We start from the raw sequence: 21,170 nt of genomic DNA on the forward strand, positions 1-21,170 counted from the left end.
CAGCAGGAGCAGCAGCAACACCAAGAGAAACAGCAGCAACACCAGCAGGAGCAGCAGCAACACCAGCAGGAGCAATAGCAGCCTTCTCCTCAACTGCCATTGGTCAGAGGGATTGAGCTCACCGCTCCAGCATGCAGGGCAATGCCCTCAGCACAGGTTTAACAGGTAGAGAGTATATTTTCTAGACATGGCTGAGCATTAGTGTGTCAGGAGGTTTAGAATTTTTTTTCAGATGGCTGCTGACACTTGAAATCTCCTGGAAGAAGACCGTTTAACAATCAGACCAGGTGGCCACCAATTCCCTGAATTTCTTCACCTCTCCTCCAGGGATCTGCAGATGATATCTGTCGGATCTCATAATCTGTTGCCCTCAAGTGCATCTCACAGGTGATGGATGCTGTGTTTACCAAGGTTGGCACTAATATGCACTTCTCTACTGATGATCCAGTCAGAATGAGCAGGCATTCAGTTCTCTGGCCGGATTCCTGCAGGTCCAGGGAGTTACTGACTGCATACAATTAGCCATCAAGGTGCCCCCAGGTCACCCAGGAGTCTGCATCAACTGGTCAGTTTGGCTGTAAACATAAACAGATTTTTCTTTTTGCCTGTCTGTGAATCATTCATGTCTGTGCAAGATTCTCAGGGAGTTACCATGATGCCTCCCACCTGCGCCAGCCAACTCTCCCTGAGATATTCACACCTCAAGTCAGAGTTAGTGGGTGGCTTCTTGGAGACAAGGGGTACCCTCTGAAAAATTGGTTGATGACACCTGTGAGAAATCCAGATAATAACACCTGAGAAATGTGCAACAGAAGCTGCCTGACAATCAGAGCTGTTGTAGAGCAAGCAATTGGGTTGTTGAAGAGGCAATTCAAGTATCTGGACAGATCTGCAGGTGTCCTTCAGTGCCCAGAATAATAGTGGTCTGCTGCACTTCACACAACATCACACAGCAGAGAGGACTGGAGCTTCAGGAGGAGGAGGAGCCTGATGTGGTGAGGTTTTCAGTTAACTGCCAGGGATGGTCAGGACAACTTGAATCAGGCATACTTCATTTAGACTGAACAGACAAATTCTGAACTCATTGCTTCAACAACACCATTGCGCAGCAGACTCCATCAGAGCAGGAGGCAGCATCTGGGACTCTGACAGGGAGTGGGGAGGGGTGGGGGTGGGAGGGGGGTGAGATCTGAGGTGGGGTTGGGGAGTGCGGTTCTTCTTCCAGACTGCAGGGAACAGAATCTCCCTGCAGGTCCTTATAACCTACAGCATCATGTCCAGAAACGCATTGCTGAAACATGGTGCTGTCTTCCTTCTTGTTTCTCCATTTCCGCAGCTTCTGGATCTACATCAAAACCCTATCATGCTCCAACCTTGATCCTTGCATGGTCTCTTTTAAATACATGAAGTGAAATAGACTGATACGGGTTGTCTTCATGCTCGTTCACTCCAACTGGTTGAGAAACCTGGATGTCAAATGCAACTGCAGAGGCTGTGTTAAAAAGTTACTGATAAACACACTGCTGGAACATCTGGCTTCCCGATTCACTGTTGGCCTGCTCAACTGTGAGTGAGTTGGAAGTTAATATTCAGCCTATTGTTTCTACTTATGATGAGTTCAGAACAAAGGGACATAAATATAAGATAACCACTAACAGATTAAATGTAGAATGTAGGCAGAATTTCTTTAGACAGACAGCGGTGAGAATGTGGTACTTGCTGCCACATGGACCAATTGAAACAAATAGCATTGGCATTAAGGGGAGAGTTGATGCATATATGAGAGAACAGACTAGAGGAAAATGTGACAAGGCGGAAACAAGTATTTGGAGTAGTAGTCGTCTCATGTGGAATATATCAACATAGACCATTTAGGCTAAATGTCCTGTTTCTAAGCTACAGACCCAATGCCATTTTGTATCATTCTATGCAATGTGATTCTGTGAGTGGGTTGAACAGCTACTTTGTTTTGTTCTTAATACCATTCCACAACTAATTCTGGAAATTGGTGGCAATTATCACCATCACACTGCTGGTATACAGTGTTGCAACTTGTTGAAGTGCAGATGAGTATAGTAAATTCACTACCTTAATGAAGGAAAACACTGACATCACTAGAATGCTATGAGAATATGAGCCTGGCCATAATCGACAAGGCTCAGAAACCCAGTTCAGCCCTGTTATTATTTGAGTGATGCATGCATTTAACAGCGGCATTTTAGATGTTTTCATACATAAAAATCAGCCATTGTGCAATTGGGCAGAAGGAAATGAAACCTTATTGGATTGATTGATAACCTTGCTGTTGTCGTTATAACTTCTGCCTAACATGGGGACTTATCAGGTATTTATGGGAGTAATACATCATCTAATTATCACTCATCACAAAGAATCTTGGGACCCATAGCCAATTAAACTTTGGTGAAAGCTTTATATACGTGGATCTGTTGAACAATTATTCGATCAGTTGCAGTGTTGGGCCAGAACCTTGTCTGTAAAGCAACAACCATAGTCTACCTAGAAGCAAACAACAATGAAAGCCAAATACTACAGATGCTGGAAATCTGAAATAAAAACGAAAATGTTGGAAAAACCTAGCGGTCTGGCGGCACCTGTGAAGGCAGAAACAGAGTTAATGATTCAAGTCCGTATGGCTCTTCTTCAAATCTGAAGAAGCATCATGTGCACTCGAAACGTTAACTCTGTTTCTCTCCACAGACGCTGCCAGACCTGCTGAGTTTTTCCAGCATTTTACATAGAAACAAACAATGTTATATTAAAATATTTGGGAAGTAAGGATAAAAAGAAATAGAATGCATATAATGGAAATCTGATATAAAAGCAGAAAAGGCTAGAAACACAGAAAATGTCTGTCAGGTTCTGAGCAAAAAGAAAAGACAGGTTCACATTTTAGGTGCCGACACTCATCAGAACTGGCAAAGGATGTTACCTGTCTTTTTTCTTAGTCAGTTCTGCCACACCTGCTGTGTATTGTCAGTATTTTTATTTTTGAGATGTATGTAATTGAGTAAATATTTTGCTTATACAAATGTTGCTATTTAAAGAAAACAGTTACCAAATTAGAAGACCATCCTTAAAGCCCCTTGCCATTCAACTTCATTTGTATTTTAAATGTATGGATTTAGGAGAACGTAACACTAATTATTGAATTATGGCAATAGAACTTTGCTTAAAAACACCAGTCTTTCCTATAATAGATGGACTCTTCTACTCAACAAAAAGGGAACAAAAATCCCTCACTGCGAACACAGAGGGCTGTGATATTAAAGTGTAAGGTGATCTTTGCACAAAAGATGCACAGTGAATTAACTGGAAAACGACTTAATCTGGTCCCTTTAGGAGAAATTCATTGCAAAAACCACAGGCAGAGCTTGTGAAAACAACAGAATACAGAATGTCTCCATTCACAGTCAAACTGTCTGCTGTCAGAACCGCAATCTAAAACTACTTTCTTTTCCATGGCTCAATTTTCCTCACAGGGGGAAAAGTGATTCTTTGGTGGCTTTGACAGGTAGTGTTTCAGACGAGGGAGGCTTTATAAAACTCTCATAAATGCAGCACGCCTTGTATTGTCCTGTCGTGTTTGTCTGGAGGAGAAAAAGAAAATGCGAGGACGAAACATGAAGACGATAAGCGGGGGAGGGAGGCCGGGGGGTGGTGGGGGGGTGGTGTTGGGTGGGGGGGAGTGGTGGTGGGTGAGGGATTGATATGTTCATGAAAATAGAATTCATGTTCAAATACATTCCCAGGAACATTATCTTATTTTGTTGTCACTGTACCACCAGAATAGCACCTACTGGATTTTAGCAATGCTGTGAGAAAGAGCCAAGGTTATTGTGCACTGTATGGGGAGGTGGGGGTGGGGAGGTTACTCAAGTGCTGATTACAGTCTTCCAACTAACTGTTGGGAAAGTCATCTCCTTTCAATTGTTAATAATTGAATGGCAGTACAGTGGACCACCTGAGGTCCTACCTACTTTAAATGTGGGAGTTTAAAAAGTGGCCGACAGATTGCCAGTTGTATAAAGCCATCTTGTTATGGCAGGCTTGCGTTCAGCATCAAATGTTGCACTTCTTCAAAACTGACAACATTAAACTATATAACGTCGGAATTGGTGTAGTGAAACTGATAAATGGGACAAATCATTTTAATAGTCAGTAAAAATCTTAAATGGTTGAGCCAGTATTATTTTATAAATAATTGACTGTTTCTTGTTTTTAATATTGGTAACTGTTCTTGCGTAAGATCACCGAAAATAGTAACCCTACATTTTGCTATTACAATGTATAGTAATCTACCTGGCTGAAGTGGAGGTACTAATCCAATGATTAGGTAGCAAGGAAAATAGAGCAAAATGATGTATCATTCTGTGTTTCTATGAGCTGTGGTGGTGGAAAACAAAAGATAGCTCCAGCCTAACAGGCAACAGCTTTGATTTCAAAATTAACTTCAAAGCTAGTTACAATTCAATCTCACAGGTTCTCTCGCCCACCCCCATGTCCGACCTATCATTTTAGTTGCTTTGATCGGCGCTGTTGCTTGATGTTATATTTAATTGGCTATTAATGTTGTCAATCATCGTGCTCCCGATGCTGCTTATATAATTTGCAGGAAAGGTCAGATTGTTCAGGAAAATCTGTGACAACATATTGAATTCGTTCAGCTCTAAGTTGTATTTGAAAATGATTTGGAGCCAAGTTAACAAATTTGAACCCCCTTTTTGGTTGCATGAAATTTTTTTTCTAATTCTTTTGATTTTACCACGTTCATTCTTGCAAACCTATGAAGCTTATGTTGCTGTCTTGTTCTTTGCCACTTCTACTTTCATTATTCTTTTAACGCACACTGCAGCATTTGCCAATTCTCTGATAGTCTCACTGAAACTAGCAACTCATCATTTGGGAAACCATGAACATAAGAATAAAACTAATAGTTGTAGGAGTAGCCCCTTGAGCCTGCTCTGCTATTTAACACAATCATGACCAATCTTCTCCCTTAACTCCACCTTCCTGCACACTTCCATAATAACTTGATTCCCTGAACAATTAAAAGCTTTGAATATACCCAATGATGGAACATCCACAACCTTCTAGGATAGAGACTTCCAAAGATTCACAACCCTTTGAGTGAAGAAATTTCTCCTCATGTCAGTCCTAAATGCGTGGCTCCTTATCCTGAGAAAGTGCCCTCATGTTCTAGATTCCCCAGCCAGGGGAAACAACCTCTCTGTGTCTACCCTGTCAAGCCCTTTCAAAACCTTGTATGTTTCAACGTGATCATCTTTTGTTTTTCTAAACTGCAGAGCATATAGGCCCAATTTACACAGTCTTTCACAACCTGACAACTCTCTTATCTCAGGAACCAATCTAGCGAACCTTCACAGCATGGCCTCCAAGGTAAGTATATCCTTCCGTAAATATGGAGACTAAAACTGCACACAGTGCTTCAGGTGTTGTCTCACCAAAGCCCTATACATTTGAAGCAAGACATCTTTATTCTTGTACTCCAATCTACTTGCAATAGAGGCCAACATGCCACTTGTCTTCCTAATTGCTTGCAATGCCTAGCTTCAAATGTTCCACAAATGTGCACACTCAAGTCGCTCTGAAAGTCAAGGGTGGAATTTTACAGCCACATTGTGGCGGGGGCGGTGGTGGAAAATGCGCTGACATGTTCATAATTCCATTGACTATGGCGGCACTGGAAAATCCTGCCGGCGGGAGGTGCCATAAAATTCCGCCCATCATTTAAAAGTTTTGCGCCTTTTAAACAATATTCTTATTTTCTATTCTTTCTAACAAAATGAATAAACTCACACTCATTATACTCCATCTGCCATCTTACTGCCCACTTACTTAACCTATCTATATCTCTTTTCAACCTCTTTACTTTCTCCTATCAGGTTACATTCCCACCTAGCTTTGTATCATTAGCAAACTTACACAAATTACACTCGGTCTTTTCATTAATGTTATTTATATAAATTATAAATACTGTGGCTCAAGGCCAGGACAGAAGCTGGGAATCCTGCAGCGAGTAATTCACCTCCTGACTCCACAAAGCCTGTCCACCTTCTACAAGGCACAAGTCAGGAGTGTGATGGAGTACTCTTCACTTGCCGAGATAAGTGCAGATCCAACAACACTCCAGAAACTTGAAAACCATCCAACACAAAACAACCTGCATGATTGGTATCTAATCCTTCACTTTAAATATTCACTCCCTCCACCACCCATACTTGGTGGCAGCAACATGTACCATCCACAAGATGCACTGCAATAACTTGTCAAGGCACCTTCGAAAGCTCCTTCCAAATCCGCAATCTCTATCACCTAGAAGAATAAGGACAGCAGATGCATGGGAACACCACCACCTACAAGTTCCCCTCCAAGAATCCATCCTGACTTGGAAATATGTAATTGTTTTTTCACTGGCACAAGGTCAAAATCCTGGAACTTCCTCCTTAAAAACACTGCAGCTGTACCATATGGACTGCAGTGTTTTAAAAAGGCTGCTTACCACAATCTTCTCTAGGGTAATTAGGGATGGACAATAACTTATGGACTTGCCAGCAACTCTCACTTTCCAAGGCTGATCATAAAAAAACTCAGGCCCCATTCCCCAATGCTAACAAAATTAAGGTACATAGAAGTGCAAGCAGTTAATTTATGTGTTAGGGCATTTAAATTAGTAGATTGGGCACTTAAGAAGGAAGCATCCCATTTTCAAACAGCACACCTCTAGTGCAAAGTGATATTCTGGTAGAAATGGAACAGATGTGACTGCACAGGGAATTTTCAAACTTTGCACCGTCCAGCAGAGAACCCCATCTGCCACTGACATGAATTGGAAACCTCAGGATGAATTGTGTATGATTTTTCATCTATTTATTTAAGAAAGGAAGATGATCATTTTGAAGATTAACATTTTCAAATTTTCTTTGCATATTTTTGGTTTTAGTCCATGAGAGAAACATCATTCTGTGCTCTCCTGGCATTCCTATAGCAGAAGGCCCACATGGCATTAAAGTGCAGCCCATTATGTCAGATCAGTTAACTTTCATTAAGTGGCAGAGGAAAATTGAGGGCTCCTTTGCATCGCGCTAATAAAATTAGGGTTTTTGGTACCCTGGGCATCTCTCTTTTGCCAGCAGTGAGACCCTCTTAAAGACACATCCTGCTGCCAATTGCCTACTCTTGATGCCAACTAACAGCCTTGACCAATTTTTATTCCACTCCCACCTTGAGTGCATTCAAAATAAAATTCATGAGCGATATAAAACTGGCAACTGATTCACTGTCACTGTTTTACACCATCAAACAGAATCAAAATTATCTGCACATGTAGTAACCATGATAGTCACACTGTCACCATCAATAATTCTCTGCAATTTTGGGAATCCTGCAATGTATAAAAAGAACCCTGTTCACACTCATTTAGCTGATGGTTTTACATGGGGAAAGTGATTAGGGTGCTTGTTCTGATGAACAATTCTCATTGGCGTGTTAGTCTGTGCACTGCAGATACATTGATGATGTAGATATTCCTCAGATAGCTTGCCAGGACCCAAAGGCATAAATGTTTAGGTCTTTAGTGACTTTCACTGCTGCTGCCATTATTGTTGCCCTGGTGACTGCTGTCTGTAGTTTAGATTCCAGAAACATGACACAATTCAGTCAACAAGAGAGAATCCAAATATCTCCCCTTAACATTCAGTGGCATTACCATCACTGAATCCCCCACTATCACCCTGCGGGTTAGCATTGACCAAAAACTAAACTGGACAAGCCACATAAATACTGTGGCTACAAAAGCTGGTCAGAGGCTGGGAATTCTGCAGTGAATAACTCACCTCCTGATTCCCAAAAGTCAATCCACCATCCACAAGGCACAAGTCAGGAATGTGATGTAATACTTTGCGCTTGTCTGGATAAGTGCAGCTCTAACAACACTCAAGGAGCTCGACACCATCCAGGACAAAGCAGCCTGCTTGATTGGCACCCCACCCACTACTTTAAACATTCACTCCTTCCACCATCGAGACACAGTGGCAACAATGTTTACCATCTACAAGATGCACTGCAGCAACTCACCAAGGCTTCTTCGACAGCACCTTCCAAACCCGCGACCTCTACCATCTAGAAGGACAAGGACAGCAGATGCATGGGGACACCACCACCTGGAAGTTCCCCACCAAACCACTCAATATCCTGACTTGGAACTATATTGCAGTTCCTTCACTTTCGCTGGGTCAAAATCCAGGGACTCCCTCCCTAACAGCACTGTGGGTGTACCTATACCACATGGACTGCAGCAGTTCAAGAAGGCAGCTCATCACCACCTTCTCAAGGGTAATCAGGGATCGGCAATAAATGCTGGCCCAGTCAGTGATGCCCATAGCCCATGAAAGAATTTTAAAAATGCAATTGTATGCTATAATACATAGCTTGTAATTCAAATTTCTTAAATAAAATATTGAAAATTAAAGCATTCTTAAAAAGAAAACAGAGCACCTTGGAGCAATATCTTTGAAAATGAAATTAAATTGTTCTGAATGAGTTTTGTTGTACTGATGCAAATGCAGAGCTACAGTTACTATTTCCAAACCAACACAAATCTGTTGTAATAAGTCTTTGAGACATCCCAAGTACTTTGAGAATTATCCTGATAACTTCCCATCAAAGTTGTTATTTCTTTTTATTTGTCCTAGCTTTGCTTTACCACAGCAGCCTGGAGGCCCACTTGTGTTTGGGTATTTTAAAGCTGAATTGTTCAGCCTGTTAGCACACACCGACCTCTATTTGGTATTATATCCAAGTCTCTGACAATAAGTGGGTAAAGAGAGATAATTGGCACATATAGTTACCTGGCAGTATTGACTATCACCTAATTGATATGAGCAAACCAATGTGTTTAGTCAGATTTTCAAATAAGGAAGTCTCAGAGGACATCCATTACCTTTTCCAATTTTTACTGTAGATATTTTTCTCAGGCTTGGTGTAGTAGAGAACCCTTGTTCCCTATCACCAGGAATATGCCTTTCATGCCCAGTAACTGGGTAATCTGTAGTTGTTACAGGCTCACCTATGCCTTACTTGGAAAATAGGAAATAAATAGCAATTGCCTTCTATTTTATTTATTTGTTGGATGTGAGCAAGGCCTGCATTTATTGCTGTTCTCTAATTGCTCTTGAAAAGGTGGTAGTGAGCCACCCTCTTGAATTTCTGCAGCCCATGTGGGCTACACACCTACACAGTGCTGTTAGGAAGGGAGTTCCAGGATTTTGATCCAGTAGCAGTGAAGGAATAGTGATATAGTTCCAAGTCAGGATGGTGTGTGATTTTGAGGGGAACTTACAGTTGGTGTGCTATCCTTGCTCTTCTAAGTGGTAGAAGTCATGGGTTTGGTAGGTGCTGTCGAAGGTCAGTTGCACTAAACTAAACCTGCCACAAAATGCCTGAATGTTAGCCATTACATGTTTCTTTTCTGCTGTTTGTCCATGAAGTCCCTTTGACCTATCTAACTCTGTCTGATGGCTTCGTACAGGCTAATCATTTGGATCAAGATTAGCTGAGAATACAATAAAAAGAAATACCAAATTGAGAAAAAAAATAAAATATATATACAGAACAGAGCCAATCAAATACTTATTCAAATAAAGCCCATTGGATGCTTGTATTTGAATTGAATGGTTTGGTCACTCCCTCAGATCCCTGGCCAGATGCCAGCCTGAAAACCCCATGGTGTTATTTCACTGCCAGGAGCATATCAGCTTGTGAACTTCCACTCTTCATCGTCACCTACCTATGAGTATTTCCCACATTTCAGGGAAATCAAGAAAATAATGGGGCAGGCACCCCTACCTTTATTGACACAACAGTGGCAGTGGTCCATGGATAGATTAGAATCTCAGAGTAGCAGCCTACCACTCTATGGCTGGGATTTTCCATGCCCGCTGGCTTTGGGTGTGTTTGGTGGTGTGAGTGGACCATATGGCAAGAAGGCCTAAAATTGGTTTCACTACGTCGTGAAAGCAGTTTGTAATCGTCTGCTCAGCCCATCGATGGTCCATCCACATCGGCGGGAAAACACGCCAATGTATCTCACAACAGCATATATAAGACGCGCACTAGGCAGGTTGCCTGCTCAAGACTTCAAGGCTTGTTTGCCTACCTTGCTTCGGTCAGCACTCACAGTCATCAGCGCCAGCCTTCACAGGCAGCACCATATCATTTTTAGGGAGGCTCACTTGCAGGTCTTTACCTACCAGATCAGCCATATGCGGGTGGCTTTTCAACAGCTGCAGGGCAAGGGCTTACTTGGGGAAGGGGAAGAAGTGGCCTCAGGCAAGGTAAGAGGCTGCAGGACAAGGTCTGTACTGGGGAAGGAAGGTATCCCAGGGTGTGTGTGGGGGCACCTGTTGATCTGTGCAAGTGGCCTTAATATAGTGAGGGCTGAGGAGACAGTCTTGAGAGGAGATGAGGCCAAATGGACATGTGAAGGGGTGTGTGTGTGTGTGTGTGTGTGTGTGAGAATGGGTGGTGATCTCCCTTGAACTGGTAGTGAGTGAGATGCTATTGAATGTGTGATGGGCTTGAAGGTGTGAGTTTAGAGTGATGAGATGGTTGCCATACTCTGGCTGCATGGATGAAATCATTCATCTTCTATCTTTGTTGGACGGCCAAACTCTTCTGTGCAGCATTGGCACTGACCACCACTGCCATCAGCCACCAAGCCAGGGTGGTAATGTTGCTGCCCCTCCTGCGGCCAGAGCAGGGGTAGAGGGCATCACAGCGGTCCTTCACGGCATCCAAAAGGCACTCAAGGGTTGCAGTCTTCTTGCCTTTAGGGGCCATGTCTTCTTTGCTGCAGTCCTGGGCTGGAAGCACTGAGTGCAGCTATGCTTTAAATGTGGTGCCTGGCATGATGAATCGGCGAGGTGACGGTGTGGCAGGTGAATCGGAGCCCGCCCGCCATCAAAACGGCGTGTATCCCAGAAATGCATAATTAATGTGTTGGATTTGGGATGATACGGTATGAAAAGCCTCCATTGCGGCCGGCGGGTAAAACATTGCTTTCCCGCCCGCTACCGCAATTAGCACAAATCTGGGACAATTCCACCCTGAGAGGGGGAAACAGAGACCACATCTATGTGGAGAGGCGAGGACATGAATTTTCCTTATGGATGATTGGCCCATGTGACAATGACAATGGATCTTTCTGGAGCTGATTTCCATTTGGCTGGCCCCCAGCGTGGACTCACAGTGGGACTACTACTGCTCTCAGCAGTGCCAAGTACTGCTGGGTAAATTAGGCGCACTTCTGACATAATTCCCATCAAACCAATTATTTTCTGCAGATGGATCAGTTTCTTAACTACATGTGCAATTGTGACAGAAAGATAGAAGCCAATACCATGTTACAACATGATGAAAAAGGGTTCATTTCTGTCACAACATCGTAGGGAGTAACACAAAAAAAATGTCTGCCTCGAAACTAGCAATAATTAGCACCTGTGTGGGAAAATATTTGCCATGTCATTTAAACAAAGGCATAAACTCAATTATTTTTAATAGGTAACTGCTTCTATTAAAGTAGTTGATAAAATAATTTTGTGTGAACACATTAATGTCGACATTCTTATGACCTGCAGCATAATTTTTAGGCTGTTGGCTTTCAAAAGTTTATTCACAGAGGTTTCCCAAATCACATTTGAAAGGGGACCTATTTAACAGACTTTTTCATTGCGCCAGTAGAGAATGAGATCCTGGTGCATGTACTTATTTCCCCTTCTTATTCAACAATGATGTCCACCTCCATCCTTTACTGCTAGTTCCTGCCAATTACAAAGCCAGGAACTAATGGCAGGAGCAAAGGTCAGCACCACTTGTAAACAAAGCACATCACAGAGGATCTTGTTCTGCTAGAAATATGTTTAAATACCCCTCCTAAATAGGTTGAATTACAAAAGTGATTATTGGTGATTAATGCACAGTAGTAATTGTTAAAAACATAAAAGATTATGAGACATGAAACCATGAGAGAATAATGGACATACAGCAAAATATTTTTTCAACATTTATTATCTGGAATTAATATGCCTCTTAAATTTCTACTCAATACTTCTGCTATCATTTGCAAATTCTGTTGTTTTACCTTATCTATAAAGCAAGCCTTTCAGTTGATATTCAGAAATCTTGAAAGAGGAGTGTTATTAACTAATTATGAACAATCATTGAGCATGAAGGTCAGGTGATGCTAAATTATGAGAGTAGTCTGACAAATATGGATGATCTTTGATGGTGTTTATTCTTGCTTCCAACACCATTCTGTTGCTATTCATTATTGTTAAGGGTAAATGCAAAACAGCACAATGTCTCCTAGAAAGGATCATTTCATGAAACATCGAGCTCTGGTGTGATGCATTCATGCAATTTCTTTGTCTTTTGTCCTGTGTATGGATAAAGTGAGCCCTATTTGTGAATGAACACAAATAGACACAGGCAGCAGCAATGCTGCCTTCCACTGCACTCTCTCAACTTCACTTGGATGCAGCCTATTACTGTCATCCTTGGGTCTAAACTAAATAAAAGCTCAGATAAGACTCACGTTCTACAAGTGTTCCAAATCTATATTTGGAGGTATTTTTAATGCAGCCAATTGTTGTTGAAATGCAGAATTATCATTTAGCTAATGAGCAATTGTTCCTGTTTTGTGACCACCCCCCCCCCCCCCCACAACACCCCTGCCCCCCCCCCACCCCATTGTGCCCCGTTCCTGTATTGTTTCCATGACTGCCTCACCTATTACATATAAGGGGTTTATGACCAGGATTTTCTGGCCCATTGTGGCAGGACCCGCCACAGGAGATTCAGAAGCACAGCCAAAAGTCCATTGATTTTTGGCGGGACCAGATGATCCCGGGGGCGGGTGAGACTGGAAAAACTCACCCTTTATATACAAGTTATAGTTGTCTTTGGAACACACATTACCCAGTTTCATTGTAAATGGAAGTTAGATATGACAGTGGCACAAAGATAAAGATTTCAAAAATGAAACATATAATTTAGTGTAGGGCAATTAATTTGATCAATTTGTGTAGCATTTTTAATTAAATCTAATTTTATCAGGATTGATGATTCTATTCTACCTAAGTGGTAGTGGGACCAATTGGTAGTTCCTTCAGAGAGCTGGCACAGGCATAATAGGCCAAATGGTCTCCTTCTGCTATGATTATATGAAATTTACAGCCAATCAGATTTTGCAGGATTGAAATAGAATAAAACTTTTATTCGTTACGTTAGAGAAGCTTGTGGGGTTTGAGTTGGTGAACATATGCTACAATGTCATTATGGTTGGAATTCTTCCATGTGCTATTTATACCATACATCTTAACCTAAAATTCCTCTGGGTGTTATTTTAACAAAGTTGTTTCATCATTTGTTTTAAACAAGTTAATTACTTTTTTAAAGCAACACATACAGGAATTTATGGTTAGACCTATGAAATTTCTCCTGATTTACAGTCATATGTTCAGGGCAACTCTTTAAGAAATGGCATTAATTGCTAAAGATGCACATTTTCGCTAGGCTTTCTGCTGATCTTGCCCTGTTGCTGGAGATTGGGGAAATCCTGCAAAACTTCTTCGCTCTGGATTTTTCTGCCCATTTCATCTCTTAAAGAATCATCCCCTTAGTCTCATCCCCTTCCCTTTTCCTATACCCATTTAAATTGTTTTAATTTAAATATCTTTGCACTTCATTTTTAAAAACCATTAAAAATTCTGCTTCCACCTCTGTTTCAGGCCTTCTTTATCCGAACAACCCCCTGCATAAAATAATTTCTTGTAAACTCTCCTTTCCTTCTTTTTGGTAATGATGTTAAATTTAAATATGTCTCAGAAAGGAATTTCAACCTCATTTACATTACGAAAAGAGAAGAGTTAGGATTTTTTTTAGTTCAGATATACCGCAAAAAGCATTACTTTGCATAATGTTGTGTATATTGTTTCAATACAATAAATTGGTTAAATGTCATAGTCGAATGTAGGTGCTCTCTTACTGCCTGTAATCAGTATGTATTGTATGGAAAGCACTGTGCCTTCTTGCCTTTGGAGTGTGTATTCCAATGAAGTAATTCAGCAGCAAGCTTAAGTTTAAAATTAAAGCAAATCTTCAAACACTTATTCCGAATTAACGCAATGTCATACACTCAATCCCACAAACATGCACACACACACATACACACAAAGATTGGATACAAATAAAGATAGGGCACTTTTATAGATTCCAGTTAGTTCACTCTCTTAATTACAATTTTCAGTTTGACACGTGGCAGACCTGTGGGTTCTTGAATGGATTTGATAAATTAGAATTGAGGTGAGGGTCTTGTAAAGCAAAGGGTTCATGGCAGGCTGCAAGATTTCTTGTAGTCAAATATTGAGGAAGTTGGCTCTCAGGTGAATTTTGAAACTGGAACAGGTTAAGTACTTTGGTTACCCAACCACTCACAGCAAGTTTCAGGGGATGGTTTAAGACTGGCTCATGACTTATGTTTCTGATGGACTTGGTGGGTCCTGGGTTAATAAAGGTGGAGTTCGTGAAATTAGTTCCGATCACATGGACCACTGGATTAACACTTCTGAGCCCGACCCAGGCTGATTTGGATGGGGAGGCCATCGTGATAGGATGGGAATTTTATAGTGGCCACTGTGTTTTGATCTTCGCCTTTGCCTTTTATGAAACATGGAGACAGGCAGTCTGGAAACTCCATAGTCTTTATGTGTTGGCCCATCCTTAAACAATTAAATATGTGAATTCCACAAATGGTGCACGGTACCCTTATCTATGTCCATATTTAATTTGGTATTCACCAGAGACTTGATATTGCCTGTAGTCCAAACGCCAAAACTCACATAATTTGCAGCTGCCATCTTAACAGCTTGTTTGCGTCCAATTTTTATAAGTATTAACTGGAAGTCCATATTATGATATGTACTGGGCATGACATAAAGGGCTGAATTTAATGTGGTGGGAGGACATGTATTGCTCACCCTCCTGCCTGTTGCAAGAGTTGGCTGGCAGCTGATGCACATAAAAGAAGACTGTTCTGCCAGCGGGCTAAACAGACCGAGAGTGGGACCTCTGCCCCTCAGTTGACAGAAAGTCTTGCCCTCAGGAGCTGCTAGCCAATCTCATTGGCTGGCAGCTCCAGCAGCCCCAGCACTGCCAGAACTGAGTAGTGGGTGTTGCTGATACTGCAAGCAGGCCCAGGAAGAAGGCAAACATGGCATCTGGACCCAGCTAAGATGGGATCTTAGATGGGGAAGAATCTGGCGGTCTGAGGCATGGTGGGGTGAGGGTGTATTTTTGAGGGGGGTAACATCTTGTGGGATGCACCTGTACTGCAAAGTGCACCCTCACCCCCCTCAAATGCTGTTCTCCCCTTCCTTCCTGTCTTTACAAATTTTCTTTAAAAAAAAAGGCCCTCCCGCTCCTGCCCGCCTGCCCATGCCAACTATTTTATGGCATGGGCAGCATATTAAATGGGTCAAGTGGCTTGTATCCAAGCTCAATTGACCCTTAATTATTTAGTTAAAAAATGGCAGGTCTACTGTATTATGGGGAACAGCTCAGGAGTGGGCAGGAAGGTGTTGGGATTGCTACCTGTTATATTTTAGGTGCCTTCCCACAAAAGTATGCCCAGTGAGGAGGCCATAAAATCTAGCCCAGAGAACTTGTGAAAAATGTGGACCCAATTTTTAAAACAAACATGTCCTCCATTTAGAGCAAACTGATTTTTATTTCTTTTGTCAGAGGTAATCGCTCTGGGCCAAATAAATTGGAATCAAAGGTGGCAGGAAAATGGTAGCAGAATAATGGGCTACTTTCAAAGAAGAGCTATTTCAGACACAGTCAAGGTATATTCCCTCAGAAGAAAAAGTTAAGGAAAACAAAGCCAGAGCTCCCTGGATGACAAAAGAGGTAAAAATTAAGGTAAAGAAGAAAAAGCGAGTTAATGCCAGATGTCAGGCAGAATCTAGAAGTTTCAGAGGGAAGTGAAAAAGCAAATAAGAGAAACAAAGAGGGAGCATGGAAAAAGGCAGCCAGCCTAAAAGGAAACCTCTATAGGCGTATAAATAGTGAAATGGTGAGAAAAGGAGGATTAGGGGCGATTTGGGACCAAAAAAGGGGATTTACACATGTGCCAGGATTTTTCAGTTGGCATGTGGGGGCAGACCCAACACACCAGCGCGTAAACAAAGAACAAAAAACAAAGAAAAGTACAGCACAGGAATAGGCCCTTCAGCCGTCCAAGCCTGCGCCGATCATATTGCCCGTCAACTAAAACATTTTGTACTTCCGGGGTCAGTATCACTCTATTCCCATCCTATTCATGTATTTGTCAAGCTGCCTCTTAAACACCACTATCGTACCTGCTTCCACCACCTGCTCTGGCAGCGATTTCCAGACACTCACTACGCTCTGCTTAAAAAACTTGCCCCGCTCATCTCTTCTATAGTTTTCTCCTCTCAACTTAAATCTATGTCCCCTAGTAATTGACTCTTCCACCCTGGGAAAAAGCTTCTGACTATCTACTCTGTCCATGCCAAAAATTACATAATTTTGTAAACTTCTATCAAGTTGCCCCTCAATCTCCGTCGCTCTAGTGAGAACAATCCAAGTTTCTCCAACCTCTCCTCATAGCTATTAACCTCCAGACCAGGCAGCATCCTGGTAAACCTCCTCTGCACCCTCTCCAATGCCTCCATATCCTTCTGGTAATGTGGCGACCAGAATTGCATGCAATATTCCAAGTGTGGCCTAACCAAGGTTCTATACAGCTGCAGCATGACTTCCCAGCTTTTATACTCAATACCCCTGCCAATGAAGGCAAGCGTGCCATATGCCTTCCTAACTACCTTATCCACCAGTGTTTCCATTTTCAGTGACCAGTGGACCTGTACACCCAGATCCCTCTGCCCATCAATGCACTTAAGTGCTCTGCCATTTACTGTATAATTCCTGCCTATATTAGACCTTCCAAAATGCATTACCTCGCATTTGTCCGGATTAAACTCCATCTGCCATTTCTCTGCCCACGTCTCCAACCAATCTATATCCCGTTGTATCCTTTGACAATCCTCTTCACTATCTGCAACTCCTCCAACCTTAGTGTCGTCTGCAAACTTAATAATTAGCCCAGTTACATTTTCCTCCAAATCATTTATGTATACTACAAACAGCAAAGGTCCCAGCACTGATCCCAGTGGAAGTCCACTAGTCACAGGTCTCCATTCAGAAAAGCACCCTTCTACTGCTAACCTCTGTATTTTATGACCAAGCCAATTCTGTATCCATCTTACCAGCTCACTTCTGATCCCGTGCGACTTTACCTTCTGTACCAGTCTGCCATGAGGGATCTTGTCAAAGGCCTTACTGAAATCCATGTATATAACATCCACTGCCCTTCCATCGTCGATCATCTTTGTCACTTCCTCGAAAAACTCAATCAAGTTAGTGAGACATGACCTCCTAATACACCCATTTGCTTCCAAATGGTAGTAAATCCTGTCACGAAGAATCTTCTCCAATAATTTCCCTACCACTGATGTAAGGCTCACCAGCCTGTAATTTCCTGGATTATCCCTGCTACCCTTCTTAAACAATGGAACAACATTAGCCATTCTCCAGTCCTCTGGGACCTCACCCGTAGCCAGTGAGGATACAAAGATTTCTGGCAAGGCCTCAGCAATTTCCTCCCTTGCCTCCCTCAGTATTCTGGGGTAGATCCCATCTGGCCCAGGGGACTTATCCACCTTAACATTCTTCAAGACACCTAACACTTCCTCTTTTTTGATCTCAACATGATCCAGGCTATCCACACACTCTTCCCTAGACAAATCGATCACTAAGTCCATCTCTTTGGTGAATACTGATGAGAAGTATTCAATTAGTATCTCTCCCATTTCTTCCGGCTCAACACATAGATTCCCACCTCTGTCCCTGAGTGGGCTTATCCTTTCCCTGGTTACCCTCTTGCTTCTTACATATGTATAAAAGGCCTTGGGATTTTCCTTAATCCAGGTTGCCAGTGACTTTTCATGACCCCTTTTAGCCCTCCTGACTCCTTGCTTAAGTTTCTTCCTACTTTCTTTATATTCTCCACAGGCTTCATCTGTTCCCAGCCTTCTAGCCCTTACGACTGCTTCCCTTTTCTCTTTGACTAATCTCACAATATCCTTCATTATCCAAGGTTCCTGAAACTTGCCACGCTTATCCTTCATCCTTGCAGGAACATGCCGGTCCTGAATTCTTATCAACTGACATTTGAAAGCCCCCCACATGTCCGTTGTTGATTTGCCCTCAAACATCCGCCTCCATTCTAGATTCCTCAGTTCCTGCCTAATATTGTTATAATTAACCTTCCCTCAATTAAGCACCTTAACCCGAGGACTCCTGTAACTTGAAACTTACTGAATTATGGTCACTTTTCCTAAAATGCTCCCCTACTGAATCTTCGACCGCCTGGCCGGACTCATTCCCTAATACCAGGTCCAGTATTGCCCCTTCCCTAGTTGGACTATCTACATATTGTCTCAGGAAGCCCTCCTGGATGCACCTTACAAATTCTGCACCATCCAAACCCCTAGCACTAAGTGATTCCCAGTCAATATAGAGAAAGTTAAAATCACCCACCACAACAACCCTATTGCTTTTACATCTTTCCAAAATCTGGCTACTTAACTGTTCCTCAATCTCCCGCCGGCAATTGGAAGGCCTGTAGTAAACCCTCAACATTGTGACTGCATCCTTCCTATTCCGGAACTCTATCCATATTGCCTCACTGCATGAGCCCACCAAGGTGTCCTCCTGTCATCCAGCTGTGATATTCCCCTTAACCAGCAGTGCAACTCCCCCACCTCTTCTACATCCCTCTCTATCCTGCCTGAAACATCTAAATCCTGGAACATTTATCTGCCAATCCTGTCCATCCTTCAACCAAGTCTCTGTAATAGCAATAACATTATAGTCCCAAGTACTAATCCAAGCTCTAAGCTAATCTGCCTTCCCTGTTATACTTTTTGCATTGAAACAAATGCATTTCAGACCCCCAGTCCCACTGTGTTCAGTAATTTCTCCTTGCCTGCCTGCTCTTCCTCTTAGTCCTATTGGCCATATTCACTGGTTTCCAGTCCTTTATTTCACCTGCTGACCTATTGCTCTGGTTACCACCCCCCTGCCATACTAGTTTAAACACTCCCAAGTGACACTAGCAAACTTCGCAGCCAGGATATTGGTGCCCCTCCAGTTTAGATGCAACTCGTCCTTCTTGTACAGGTCCCATCTGCCCCAGAAGAGATCCCACTGATCCAGATATCGGAAACCCTCCCTCCTACACCATCTGTTCAGCCACGTGTTCAGCTGCACTATCTTCCTATTTCTAGCCTCACTGGCATGTGGCACAGGGAGTAATCCTGAGATTACAACTCTAGAGGTCCTGTTTTTTAACTTTCTGTCTAACTCCCTGAACTCCTGCTGCAGGACCTCGTCACTCTTCCTGCCTATGTCATTAGTACCAATGTGTACCACGACCTCTGGCTATTCTCCCTCCCCCTTCAGAATGTCCCATACCCGATCAGAGACATTCTGGACCCTGGCACCAGGGAGGCAACATACCATCCTGGTGTCTCTTTCATGGCCACAGAAGCGCCTATCTGAGCCCCTGACTATAGAGTCCCCTATGGCAATTGCTCTTCTGTGCTTTGACCTCCCCCTGCTGAACAACGGAGACAGCCGTGGTGCCACTGCTCTGGCTACTGCTGTTGTTTTCCCCTGATAGGCCATCCCCCCCAACAGTATCCAAAACGGTATACCTGTTAGAGAAGGGGATAGCCACAGGGGATTTCTGCACTGACTGCCTGCCCCTTCTAGCGGTCACCCATCTATCTGTCTGTACCTTGGGTATTACCATGTCTCCAAAACTCCTAAAATGACACACGATGACGTTGGGCATGCGTCCCAACGTCATCACACTGTCTCGGAGTTGGCTGCACGTCTGCCGATATTGAAAAGGCCTATTAAGGCCATTAAGGAAGTAATTAAGGCCAACTTTACGCTGTCCATCCAACCTTACGGCTGGCGGGCATGCAAAAAGGTTTAGGAAACCTCATCCACGAGCGAGATGAGGTTTCTTAAAGCATTTATGAATTAAATTTTAAAAATTTCTGAAATATAAAAACATGTCTCATATCATGTGACACAGTCACATGAGGGGACATGTTTAATTAAATTTTCAGTCCATTTATTTATTTCAAAAAGGCTTCAATCTCCCTGAGGCAGCTCCCCATGCCTCAGGGAGATAGAAGTGTTCTTTCACATGCATGCGCGAAAGAGCGCTGGCCCCGCCTCTCCCTCCTCCCCGTGCCTGTACAGCGCTACAGCTCGTGTCTTATGTTGGGCCGGCCTTAATTGGTCCACCCACGTAAAATGGCGGTGCAGAGCCGATCGCAGGCAGCAGTCTACCCCTGCTCCTGCTGAGCCCGCCCAACGCAGGAAAAATTCAGGCCATGGAGGCAGAGGGCATAGCTGAGGTATTAAATGAATAATTTCCATTTGTCTTTATCAAGGAAGAAAATGCTACCCAGGCCATGAGGAAAGAGGAGGAAATTGAGACACTGGAAGGGTTTAAAATTGATAAGGAGGAGGTATTGGATAGGTGACCTGTATTTAAAGTGGATAAGGTGTCAAACCGGATGAGATGCATCCAAGGGTACTAAGGGAAGTGAGAGTGGAGATTGCAAAGGCGAGCAGGGGCGGGGCCCACCGACATGTAAAATGATGGGTGGTGACATCGGGCGTGCGTCCTGATGTCACCGTGTGCCACCTAGATTTTCAGTTCAGCAGTGCGCTGCCAAGTTGGCTGCACGCCCACCGAACTGTCAAAGGCCTGTTAAAACCATTTAAAACCTAATTAATTCAATTCAATGAGCTGTCCGTCCAAGTTTAACGTTGACGGGCAGGCGAAGAGCCCAGGCAAACTTTGCATTTTTCATGAAACCTGATCCAAGGGCGGGATGAGGTTTCATGAAGCCTTTTAAAATCTAATAAAAATTTATACTTTTATTCTTTGACATGGCCCAGCTCAT

Source organism: Carcharodon carcharias, chromosome 1, assembly GCF_017639515.1.
Source record: "Carcharodon carcharias isolate sCarCar2 chromosome 1, sCarCar2.pri, whole genome shotgun sequence".
Classification (NCBI taxonomy): domain Eukaryota; kingdom Metazoa; phylum Chordata; class Chondrichthyes; order Lamniformes; family Lamnidae; genus Carcharodon; species Carcharodon carcharias.